The sequence below is a fragment of the Miniopterus natalensis genome, chromosome 6 (assembly GCF_054644295.1).
Source record: "Miniopterus natalensis isolate mMinNat1 chromosome 6, mMinNat1.hap1, whole genome shotgun sequence".
Taxonomy (NCBI): Eukaryota; Metazoa; Chordata; class Mammalia; order Chiroptera; family Miniopteridae; genus Miniopterus; species Miniopterus natalensis.
Window position 1 is genome coordinate 29,512,009 of NC_142086.1, and position 12,048 is coordinate 29,524,056.

At 36.9% G+C, this 12,048-nt stretch overlaps 1 pseudogene; it reads left to right on the top strand.

Moving 5' to 3' along the window:
• The first annotated feature begins 1,213 nt into the window (after positions 1-1,213).
• On the top strand, positions 1,214-1,949 carry LOC107534344 (phospholipid scramblase 1 pseudogene; annotated as a pseudogene).
• Positions 1,950-12,048: the final 10,099 nt, after the last annotated feature.

A 12,048-nucleotide genomic window follows, 5' to 3' on the forward strand; every position in this document is an offset into this window, starting at 1 on the left:
TTAGCTTCAGTTTCCTGGAGAAGTTGGATTTAAAAATTCATTTTTAAAGTCCTTTTACTACTCAAATTTAACATTTCTCTAATTCTGAATAAGAGAATAATCAGCCTACATTCTAAAGACCAGGAAAATGTCAAGAATTGGGCCAGTGTCTGGCACACAGTGTGTTCAGAAAATTTTTCTAAATGAAAACAATTGGAATTGGAATTTATAGTCACTCATTTAATCAATCAATGACCAGGTATTTGCAGGGTGCTTCCTCATGCCAGGTACAACTCGAGGTTGGGGATGAAGTAGCGACTAGACAGAGCATGAGTCAAAGTAAGAAAATATGTATTCAAAATAATTGCGATAGGTTCTCCAAGAGGACTAAATAAGGTGAGCATGTCTTGGTGGATGGTTGTGCTATTTGAGATTTAATGCTCAGAAAAGGCATCTCTTATGAGGTGATATCTGATCACCTCATACGAGAGCCTGCTAAAAGTGGAACTGAGAGAGAATGTTCCAGATAGAGAAAACAGTTAGTGCAAAGGCCTTGAGGCAGAAACATTTAGAGTGCTGAGAAACTGAATGGAGCCTTCTGGAGTCTATGATGGAGGGGTTGGAAACGTAGGCAGGAGACCAGAAGTAAGAATTTTTAGATTTTACTCTAGGTTTTAATGTGACTCGTTAAAAGAATTTTAAGGAGTGCAATGATATGAACTAATTATACTAAAAGAAGTTATAATCTTCTGTCAGCTGCAGAATGGACTTAACTACTCTATTAACATTACAACTTACTTCCATCTGACATTTCTCATTGCCTTTGTTTGCTTAGTTTTTCTGCTTAGTACTCATCACTATCTGGTGTGCTATATACATTTTCTTTCTGTTTATTGTGTGCCATTCCCACTAAAATGAAGTTCTGTAATAATTGGATTTTTGTCATTTTTTGTATCTTTAGCTGATGGAAAAGTCCCTAGCACATAGTATACTTTTTTATTTATTGACTGATTTTAGGGAGGAAGAGAGACAGAAGAGAAAGAGAGAAACATTGACATGTTGTTCCACTTATTTATGCATTCATTGGTTGCCCTGATCAGAGGTGGAACCTGCCACCCGGTGTATCGGGATGATGCTCTAAGCTGAGCTGCTGGGCCAGGGCCCTAGCACATAATATACTATTAATAAATATTATTGAATGAATAGATGGATTTTTTTGGTGAGGAGGGGTGATCCAGTGGGCTTTCCTGTCTAACACCCACCAGTGTATAATTAGCAAGGTGAAATTACAGGGACACCATGGATGCCAGCAACACCACCTTTATCAGACACCAGCTGGAATATTTCAGTCAAATAGATCAGATGCTGGTTCATCAACAATTTGAGCTTCTGGAAGTCTTAACAAGTTTTGGAGCTAGTAACAAATATGAAATTAAGAACAGCCTTAGACAAAGGACTTACTTTGCAACGGAGGATAGTGATTTCTGTACCTGAAATTGCTGCGGGGCTTCTAGGCCTTTTACCATGAGGATTCTTGATAATATGGACTGAGAGTGCATAACTCTGGAGAGACCACTGACGTGTGCCAGCTGTTGTTGCTCCTGCTGCCTTCAAGGGATAGAAACCCTCACTCCTCCTGGTGCACCACAGGTTATGTTACTAAGAATTGGTACCCATGCCTGCCAAATTTTACAGTTCAAAATGAGGAGAGAGGATGTAAGGAATTATTGGTCCATGCTGTGGAGATATTGATTTTGAGATGAAATCTCTTAATAAAGAAAATGTGGTTGGCAAGATTTCCAAGCATGGACTACTTTTGTGATTTATAGATGACAATAACTTTGGGATCCAGTTCCCTTTAAATTTTGATATGAAAATGAAAGCTGCAGTGCTTGGCAGGTGTTTCCCCATTGGCTTCATGTTTGTTTGAAAGGAGTGGAGGTAAAGACTAGAGAGCAGGAGTGTGGTAGTGAATTAGCAAGTTACCGCAAGAAAAAAAAGAGCCTATGTGATATGTATATATATATGTTTTAGTTTAGACAAAGTTTTAGACAAAAGTGGTGAGAATGAAGATGGAGAGAAGGAAAAGTTAAACTTTATTTTGAAGGAATAATTGATGGTATTGCTGCTGGGTAGAATTCAGGAAAAGTGGGAAATATGAAGATCAGGAACGACTTCCTAGGTTTTTATCTAGCATCTGAATAAGATAATGTTTTCTGAAATGGAAGAGCGAAGGGGAGAAGCATGTTTTGGGGAAGAAGTTAGTGGGAATTTAGATGCTCATTCAGTAGCCGAGTGGAAATGTCAGCTACATGATTGGCTGTATCTCGTACTCAGAGGAGAGGTCTTTTGGAAATAAAAGTGTAGTAGTTATCAGCAAAAAGATAGCACATAAATCTGCAGATGTTGAGATGACATAGAAGAAGTGAATAGACAGAGAAAGGTAGGAGGCTCAGGACCAAGAAATGAATCATTAATATTTAGTGGCAAGGCTACCAAAGGAGATGGAGAAGGATCCTTGGGTGCAGGGAGACTGGGCAGAGGTATGTCATCGAAGGACAGCCATGAAGATGAGTCAGGAAAGACAAGAACAGCTTTTGCTGAATGCACTCGAGAGTCAATAAGATGGGGACACAGAAGTGTCCACTGGTTCTTGATAAAAGCAAGTGACTTGTCATGCCTGGAATAAAAGCCAGATTAGAAACGATTGAAAGTCAATCAGAATGAGAAAGGAAACAACTTTCATGGTGGAGAGAAGCAAGAAATATAGCAATAGGGAAAGGGGATATTAACCCAGGAAAGGAGGGTGCAACCACGGACGCATATTCTTCAGCTAATAGTGGATGATGGTGAAGGTGTGATGTAGGCATAAAGTAATTGTTTTGGAGAGACGATATTTTTATGTGTTCCAGTGATCAAGGCTATTTAATTACATTATATCCTAACATATCTGTAACTTATTGATTCTAATGTCAGGGGGGTGACTTGTTTCCACATGCAAAAGAAACTGAGGTAATGATCTGAATCTCAAGCACTGTGGTTTACTGTGACAGTGGAGCCTTGCCTAGAATCGTGGCTCTTCTTTGTACTTGTCCCGTGACTCTCTAAGCCCATGTTTATTCATCTCCTGAGTGGAAACAATAATACTCACTATCATGGGTTGTTGTGGACAGGAAGTGAGATAATATGTCTGTATGGATTGACTTGTACTGTGTCTGTACCAAAAGATAAAATGAACATTTGCTGAAATACCTCTGACGGTACCCAACTGGTCACAGGAAGCTATTAATTATCTTATGCCCTAAAACAGTACTACATAATAAATGCCTTGAAGAAAAAAATTGCATTTTGCCCATTTTTATATCCTCGGTACCTAGCAGCATACTTAGCACTGAGCTTCCTGTTGAATTAAACAAAAAAAATAAAATAAAATAAAGAAACTTCCAGCAAATTGTAGAGCAAGGTGAAATTAGGTATGACTACATTTATTCTGGCTTTGTAGTTCTGCCCTTGCTAAGATGGGATGTGGAATGGGTTTCCCTACAAAGTGTCCATTTGACACTTGAATTAAAAGAGCTGCTTAGGAACACCCATACATCTTTCATAGCTGCCTCAAGTTACACCACTGGTATCTTTGCTTCTAGTTTCTTTAACTGTTTCATTATTATTCATCTATGACAAGATAGAATGATTTGTTGTAATTATACCTATAATCACGTTTTGATATCAGCATTTCATTTCAGATCTGAAAGTTTGTTAAAAAAGGCTTTCAGGATTGATTCCTACATATTTTAGTGGTTCATCACATGTTCTAAATGAGTCCACTGTGTTCATGAGGATTCCTTAATGCCCACTAAATGACATTAAAACTATCATGACCCCTCAAAAGTACTTTCCATTGCCCCACTTTTTGGAATTAGGTCTGAAAAATGCCTTCATATTTTGGCCTAAGTGTATGTTTCCGTGTGCTCATCTGTCCTGTTTTGTCATTATCTTTCCTGTTTTGTACCTGCTGTGTTCTTTTCATGGTTTCTCCTGTTTAAAGTCTTGGGGTAGGTTAAGAAGACAAAGTGGAAGTTTTAGCAGATATGCTTTCCTTAGTCTGGAGGGACAGGTCTGTTCCTTCATTGTGTCCTAAACAGGGAGATAAATGGACCTATACCAACAAATTAGACTTTAGAATAGATCAGTTTAGATTTAAGAGAAAAAGCCTCTTTTCATTTGAGTACAAACAATTGAAATTAATGAGATGAAATAGTTAAGTTAGGCATTTATCTTCTGCCTACTGTAATGAGGCTTAAAAATAGAATATTCTCTAGGAACCAGAAAAGGGACATTTATTGACTTTTAGAGAGTATTGACATACCTATAAAAATTACTATAGAATTCAGTGGGGTTAAATTATGTATTAAAATATGAAAATACAGATCCTGGATCTAAATCAAATCCTGGTGCCAGGTCACTAGGGTTCATTAGGTTAGAATTGGTTTTCAGAGAATATTATATACATGGGATAGGGAGTGACTACTATTATCAGATTTATGAGGTTGTATAGTAATTGGTAACATATATATTGTTTAATTTCACTCCTGAGAATAGATAAGCCATAAGTAAAAAATCTGAATTACCTGCCCGATCTCCAAAAACCAACACAACCAACAAATGCCTCAAATTCCAGAAACATTTAATAGAGTATTAATTTGAGATAGTGAAAAAATGAAAACACTGTTCATAGTCAAAATAAGGAAGGAGCTAGGTAAAACAATGATGCAGTCACTAAGAGAATGTATAATTACATATTTGTAATAAACTGGGGGGAAAGCTTGTGTCGCAGTATTAGATATGAAAAGCAGTCATAATTTTAATATATAGAAGAGCTCAACTGACTAAAATGTGCAAAAAGAAAAAAAATCAGAAGGAAATTCAGCAACATTTATCAGTGATTATGCCTGATAATTAAATTTTTTTAATAACTTTATATGCTTGATTTTTATACAATAGATGTTTTACTTTTATCATCAGAAAAGTGAGAGATCAACTGTTTGGTTCAGCGATGATGGTTCATCCTCTAACACTGGTCACCTGTGACAACCTCTTGACATGGTGTCTTGCTGTCTGAAAGTTACTTCTGTTCTTTAAGCCCTTTGGTCCCATTCACTTTGAAAGCAGCATGACCTTGCAAGCCCGGGGTTTGCAGCTTTCTCAGATGAATGATTTTCAGATGTGATTTTTTTTTTTTTCAATCAGGTGAATTTTGTAAAATGCTATTTTCCCTTTGTATCTAGAAATATGTTTGTGCTAAAGGTTTAACCACAAGCCAAGTATAAAGTAATTTGGTTTGGCGGTCACTAAGCTATTGATGTATGTCTGACATTATTAAGTTAAATTAGCCTTTTAGTTTCATTCTGAAAATGGTCTGACTTTTCTTGGAAAAGTAAACTTCATTTTTAGCTGAGATTGAGACCATGTACTATGTGGCAAAATTGTAGTATAGTCCAACTACTTCCAAAAAGGATTTTTAAAAAAATATATAATTACTTTCAGCTTTCTTTTTAAAAAAAATTTATCTTTATTGTTGAAAATATTATTGATGTCCCCTTTTTCCCCATTGACCCCCTTCTACCCTGCACCCACCCCAGGCCTTCACCACACTATTGTCGGTGTCCGTGGGTTACTCATAAATGCATGTAAATTCTTCAGTTAATCTCACCCCCAAACCCCCATTCCCTCTGAGATTCTCAGTCTGATCCATCCTTCTAGGTCACTGAATCTATTCTGTTAATCAATTTATTAAGTTCTTTAGATTCCACATATAAGTGAGATCATGCGATGTTTGTCTTTCTCTGCCTGGCTTATTTCACTTAGCATAATTTTCTCCAGCTCCATCCATCCTGTCCCAAAGAGTATGGGATCCTTCTTCTTTACAGCTGCATAGTATTCCACAGTGTACATGTCCATAGCTTTTTTATCCACTCATCTACTGATGGGCACTTGGGCTGTTTCCAAAGGATTTGATACAGGTTTACTGAATATATTTCTGAGCTGCCTCCTCGAAAGCCCTAATTCATGTACTCACTTAATGAATCTTTATTGTGTAATAATTACTACTTTACTGCTCAAACTTTGGGACATTTTTTCATTTATGCATTCAACAAACATGATGCTATGGTAGGCCTTAGATCTAATATTCCAATGTATCTGGATATATTAAAATTTTAATCTATTAGGTGAAAAAGCAGAATCTAAGTAAAACATTTATTTTGATTATATTTATGTAAATATTCTTTGCTATATGAGGGCAGGGACTTTTGTCTGTTTTGTTTTTCCTAGCTTCTAGAACAGTTCCTGCTAAATAGTACATGTTCAATAACTATTTGTTAGATAGGTGGATGAAGGGACTGATATGGAGCATATGGATGACAAGAAGAAGACAGGCCTGGAAATGGGAGGTAAGCAAGATGAATCTGAAGGACAGTCCCCACTGACTGTGTCTAATTCCCGAGGAGAATGGAGAGCAGGTCCCTTCTGTCCATGCTGTCAAAGTCTATGGTTCTCTCACTGCTTTCTGTTAATCCACTGCCTCCTTATACTTCCCAGTCTTTGCACATTGCGCGTTGCCTCTATTCTAGTGTGGACAATTCATCCCACAACTTTATACACAAACTTTAAGTATAAAGGGATGTTGTCTATTATTGCTCTTGATCCCTCCAAAACCTTAGTGTATAAACTAGTCTTTCTATTTCTGCTTGCTCTTCATTTTCTTTAGGAATTAGATATAGTCAATGTTTTTTTAAAAATTGGATCTTAAGTTTAGAAACTTAAGAAGATTGGAAGTCAAAGAAGAAGACTTTTGATTATTAAAAACAATGGCATCCAGCAATCCCACTGTCTGGTATTTATTTAACCAAGAGAAATGGAATCATGTGTCTACAGAAAAATGTTGTAAAAGAATATTTACAGCAGCTCTAATCATAATAACCAAATGTAGAAGCAATCCAAATGTCTTGCAAGAGAAGAGTGGATAAACAAATTAAGGCACATTCAGACATTAGAATATTATACAGCAATAAAATGGAATGAACTACTGATCCAAGTGACAACAATATGTTTCTCAATAATGTATGTAAAACAAAAAAAATAAAAATAAAAATCAAAGACATAAGCATTTGGCATAAAGTTATTCCATTTATTTGAAGTTCAATAACAGGTGAAACTATCGTATGAAGACAGAAATTAAACAGTATTGCTTAAGGGTAGAAAGATAGGAAAAGGGGAATCTGGAAATTTTCAGGAGTGATAGAAATTTTCTATGTCTTGTTTGAGGTGACATAGGTATATGAAATTGATAAAATTTATCAAAGTAAACACTTAAGGTTGTGCTTTTTATTTTATGTAAATTATACCTTAACTTTTTACAAATAAGAAAAAATGTAAACTACTTTGAGAATCAGAATATAAGACAATTAGCAAGAGTAATAAATATTTGCTAAGCATCTCTGTTCAAGGAGCAGAAAATATAAACACGAATAAGAAAGAGCACCTCCCCTGATGAATTCACAGTCTAGGAAGGAGAATAGATGTGGAAAAACAGACGCTGGCTTATATTATATTCACACAAAGCTTTTCAGAAGTATGTTTCCGGAATATACCTAGGCGTCCCTGTGGAGACCCCTTCCATAATGTACTAAGCTCAGTTTCCTTGACCAATAGCCTGTGGCAGAAGTGAGGGTGAGTCGTTTCCAAGATTAGGGTAAAAGGCTATGGCTTCTATATAGAGTAGTTTCCCTCTCCCCCCCCCCCCCCCCAATCACTTTGAGAAAAGCCAGCTGACATGTTGTGAGAATACTTAGGCAGCCATAGAGAAACCCATGTGAAGAGAAATGGAGACCTGTGACCAAAAGTTGACAAATAAGTGGGGCCTTCCCACAACCACACAAGTTAGCTTGAAAGCACAGCACATCCTCCCATAATCAGGTCTTCAGATGAAAGTGCAGCCCTGACTCACTTCTTCACTACACCTGTTGGGAACTGTCAGCCAGACCACCCAGCTAAGCTACTCTTAAATTCCTAACCTCCAGATCATGAAATAATACATACTTATTGTTGTAAGCTGTCACATTTTGTGGTAATATGTTACACAGCAATAAATAACCAACATCTATGATCTTTTCAAAATGTAGAAGACGTGAATTCATGGGTTAGTGAATGATTCCTGATTGTAATTTGATCACCTCACTTTTTCAGTTTCCCTGAAATACAAGAGTTAATGGCTGAGAATCAAAAAATTTCTGAAAACTGTAGTTTAATTCCCAATTTATATCCAGAGAAAGGTTTACTTAAAAAAACCTAGCCTTAATGAAAATTTATGGTATGTATCAATCTAGCTACCAAACCAAAACATGCAAAATCATAATTTAATAAAATTTAATTGCTTCTCAAGTATGAAAGGTCAATTTTATGTTATTGAATTTATTAATGAAAAAGCAAGTGAAAATTGAAATGAATTCAAATTAATATTCACAATTAATCTTCACTTTGAACTTCAAAATATGTACTACAGTTCCAAGTCATTATGGTTTAGAGACCACAACTTAATTTAAAAAAATTGCAGAGGTGATTTAGGCTGATTTTTAAATTAAAGCAACAGAATATGAAATTTTAGAGTAATTGAGATTATTGCTCTGCCAGTTTGAGATGGCCAGTCTTTATTACTTCTTGAATTTTTAGATTTTAAAATTATACCACTCATGATAGATATTATTAACTTAGTCTAAACTGATTTTTACGTTATGAAAACAGATCTGTGTAGCTGTCACCAGAAGAGTCTGATATATCATGAAACATAAAGAGACTCCCTTTTCTCTTTAGTTCAGCAGAAGCTAAACAGGCTGTGGATCTTTGCTTAAGAATTCCTATCAGGAATTCCCTAGAGTTAGTGTAATGGGTAAAGGAAAGGTTGCAAAGACTTGACTGGGCAATAGAATAATTTCTTATTTCTGGAAGGCTGGAAGGGGTTATGGAAAGCTATTAAGATAATGTGAAGTCTGATGCTATTCCGTATTTAGTTCCAGACCAATAATTTGCAAACACTGGGGTGCATCTGAATCACATGAAGGCTGTTAAAAAACAGATTGCTGAGTTCCATCCCTAGAGATTTGGATTTAGTGATTCCAGCATGTGGTTTAGGAATTAGTCCCCTGGTGATGCTGTTGCTGCTGATTCAGGAATCACGTTTTAAGAACCACTAATATATCTAGATTGTATTATTTTTGTGTGTCTTTGGGAGATCTGTGCTTGTGTTTTTCAGTGTTGAGGGGCAGGAGCTAAAATACATTTCTAAGACGCTCTGGTATTCAATAATTCCTTGAAAGTGAGCTTTAGCCAATGGAATGTAGGTATAGTCTTAAATGCCACCTCCAGGTCCCACCCCTAAAACATCCCATGTGATGTTCCATATGCTTGTCACTTTTTAGGCAGCTGAATGCAAAGAATTAAATGGAGGCTTTTGAAAAAACCTTATATGCTCTTTCTGCTAATTATTCTCCTTTGTAAAAGAATATGGGACCTAAACTGTCCACTATGAACTGTGTGCCATGTGACTCCCAAATTCATGAATTTGGCTCGGGCACCAGAACTGTCTCATCATGTAGAAGTGGGCATATGAGATCAAGTTCAGGCATGTCCTGAAATCATATGTAAGTGGCATGAGCAGTTGGTCCCTACTCTTGCTACATTGCTGCCTGTTCCTCAACCCACACCTATGGCCTCATGGGGCATTCCCTATGACTAGTTGACAAAGAGAGGAAAACATATTTGGCCTTGTTTACAGATACTTCTGCATAATATGTTGACACAACTAAGAGGCAGCTTACTCTGGCACTGATGTCCCCTGAGCCGTGTGGGCAGAATTTGGAACACTTTGTTTTACTTGCCTGAAAAGAGAGGTAGCCAAAGGTATGTATGGAAAGTGATCATAGGATAGTTAATTAACAGTTTGGTTAGATGATTAGGAACTTAGAAACCATAAGATGGAAAGATTGGTGATAAAAATGTTTGGGGAAAGAGTGTGTGAAAAGAACTCTTAGAATGGAACTGTTACTGTTAATTTGTTAATGGGGACTATTATGGTTAATTTTATGTGTCAAACTGATGGAACCATTTTAGGTGTATCTGTGAGGGTATTTCTAGAAGAAGATAATATTTGAATTGGTAGACTGAATAAAGTAGATTGTCCTCCAGAATTTGGGTGGGCTTCATCCAATCCATTGGGGGCCTGAATAGAATAAAAGGTGGGGTAAGGGAGAAATCACTCTCAGCCTGTTTTCCTAATCTTTTCCTGCACTTGGAGTATAGCTTACACCACTGGCTCTCTGGGTTCTCAGGCCTTCGAACTTTGACTTGAACTGTGCCACTAACTTTCCTGGGTCTCCAGCTTGCAGATGGTAGACGGTGGGACTTCTCAGCTTCCATAATTGTATGGACCAATTGCTTATAATTTATCTCTACCTCAATCTCTAATCTCTTCTATTAGTTCTGTTTCTCTGGAGAACCCTGAATAAGACAGGGATATGGAGAATATTTATGTCACATGTGAGTGTTCACTCAGGAGGTAAAGCTTTAGATTTTCAGGTAACAAGATGATCTATCCATGCCAGTCAGCCCCTTTCCCTGGTCATCCTGTGCTTGCTCAGTGGGCTAATGAACAAAGTGGCTGTGGCTGCAGGAATAGAAGTTACTATTCATGGGCTCAAAATTATGGGTTTACTTTTACCAAGACTAAATTAGCTATCAGCACAGCTGTGTATCTAGCCTGCAACAATAGGGTCCATTTTTAAGCCCCTGGTGATGACCCATTGCCTGTGGGGACCAGCCAGCCACCAGGTGGCATGTTGATCACATTGTGCCTCTTCCTTCACAGAGGAAGCAGAAATTTGTCCTCACAGGAAAAGATACTTACTCTGCCTTTCTCACTATTAATGTTCCTTCCAGTAAGATCATCCAGGACTAACTGAAGGCCTCAAGGTATCCCACACAATCTTACTTTTGACAAAGAAAGCTATTGTACAGTAAAAGAGTAGAGACAATGGGCTCAACCTATTTGGAGGGGTCACTAGTTTTATCATATATCCCTTTACCTCAAAACCAGGTGGCCTAATAGAACAGTGGAATGGCCTATTAGATACGTAGTTACAGAGTTGGCTGGCTGACAACACTTGTGGAACTGAAGAACTGTCATACATGATGCAATATATGTTTTGAACCAATGACTGTATATATTTCTTCCATAGTCAGAATACCAGAGTCCAGGAAACAGGAGATTTAAGTAGACAGGGTTTATTCACTCTTATCCCAAACAGTCCTCTCATAACATTTACACTTTCTCCTCCTGCATCTTTTGGTTCTGCTGATATAAAAACTCTCATTTCCCAAGGAAAAGACAAATAATCATACCAGGATACTAAGTTTCTACTGAATTGGAAGCTGAGATTGCCGTTTGGTTCCTTGAGCCTCCTCAGGATACTAAACCAATAAGCAGCTAAAGGAGTTGAGCTTCCCTCTCACTTATTTTATGTTTAGTGACATAATCCAGGGAATCCCAACATAGCACAGTCTAGTAATGAAAATAATTGTTTCTAACTTTAACTTTCTATTAGGATTATTTGCCCTGAATCAAAGGTGAATTACATGTTAAAGGAGTCATAGAATGTTATAGCCAGCAGGGACAAGAGGAGCCAATTTAGTCTGATTCTCTCATTTTATAGAGGAAAATAATGAGACCCTCAGGATTGCTCAGTGCCCCATCAGGAACTGATTGATGTCCAAACATGATTTGGGGTCAGTGCAAATGACTCAAACATCATGCTGATTATCAACTCTATGTTTATATTCTATGAACAATAGCATTGTGTTGATAATTTTCACATCTCAAATTTTATTTAATAATCTTTATTATATACACAAAATTTTAGAGCTATTAAATAACTTCAGTATTACCTACAATTAAAAAGCAATTATATATTCTTTTTACCCTCCCCATCTTTTTAAGAGAAGCTTTCACTATATTTTCCT